General features: G+C 41.0%; 1 protein-coding gene across 1 annotated transcript in view; it reads left to right on the forward strand.

The window, feature by feature from the left end:
* LOC101864646 (b(0,+)-type amino acid transporter 1) overlaps nt 1-1,181 on the forward strand; it is a gene marked incomplete at both ends in the record, with an annotated part of 17,427 nt that overhangs the window by 9,723 nt on the left and 6,523 nt on the right.

The raw sequence follows: 1,181 nt of genomic DNA on the forward strand, positions 1-1,181 counted from the left end.
CTTCATAAAGTAAATACTGTAGGAGGCAGCGGCTTCCGACCCTGCTTATCAGGGCTAGTCCAGGCTGAGAGAAATAAAACATCCCAGTAGAAAAACCTAGACATTCGATAAAAATTCTCCCAACTCGGGAATCGAGCTCGGGTCCCCTGCGTGCGACAGCGAAGGGCCTAACCACTACACCACAGACGCCGGTTTAAAATCCATCTTCGATAGGACCTAGCCAATTGGGGAAAATTAGTGTGAAGTGCCTTTTCCAAGGACACAACGTTGGACCGAGCTAGGGCTCTAACTCCCGTGGCCTTAATCTGTGGCAATTTATTTGATTTAAAGACACGGTTATCGCTGCTCGATCAAGGCTCGTGTCGATAATCATGTCTTCTCATCAAATCATGTCACTTCAACGACAGACAGAAAGACAGACACGAAGCAGTAAGCCGCTATAATGATACGATAAAAGGGCATGCAAACGGGCAATGATAGGAACTCAATAATTGGTAAACACAGCGAGTTTATTGAATTTGATCTCTAAAAATTGAGAAAATATGTTATCTAAGGTGTTGAATATAGTCATACATAAAGTTGCTATGTTTTGTTCGTTGTGTGTTTGTTTGTTTGTTGGTTGGTTTGTTTGTTGGTTGGTTTGTTTGTCTGTTTGTTTATTTTGGATGTCACCTCTTTGGAGGTGAAGGCAAAAATTAGATTTTCCATTAGGCTACTATTTACTGTATGCCAAATCAAAAAACGTTTTGGGCTGATGGGGTGGGTATTTTACTCTGATTCACCATCAAAGTTGTGATGAATCCATTCCATTGTTTATTTGTTGTTGTTGTTGTTTCGTCTGTTTGCTTGCTGAATTTAGTTTTAAAATTGTTTCACTGGTGTCTATGACACTAAACTTTCAACAGAGGTTTCTCAACAAAATCTTTTCTGAACCGGGAGCTGGCCAACACCAAAAATCCACGCCTCCTGTTAATTTCTTTACGAAACTGGCCACGGATTTTACATGTTTATATTGGAATTTTCCTGTACTCCAGGAGCTGATAGTTCAAACCGTTGGCCCTAACATTACAACGAGAGTGAAGAGGAAGAGGGAGAGAAATCATAGTATGTTCTAAAACCGGATAAAAGGGGGCATTTAGAATCTAGAGAAAGAGGGAGAGAGAGGGACACACACACACACA

Source organism: Aplysia californica, unplaced genomic scaffold (assembly GCF_000002075.1).
Source record: "Aplysia californica isolate F4 #8 unplaced genomic scaffold, AplCal3.0 scaffold00500, whole genome shotgun sequence".
Taxonomy (NCBI): Eukaryota; Metazoa; Mollusca; class Gastropoda; order Aplysiida; family Aplysiidae; genus Aplysia; species Aplysia californica.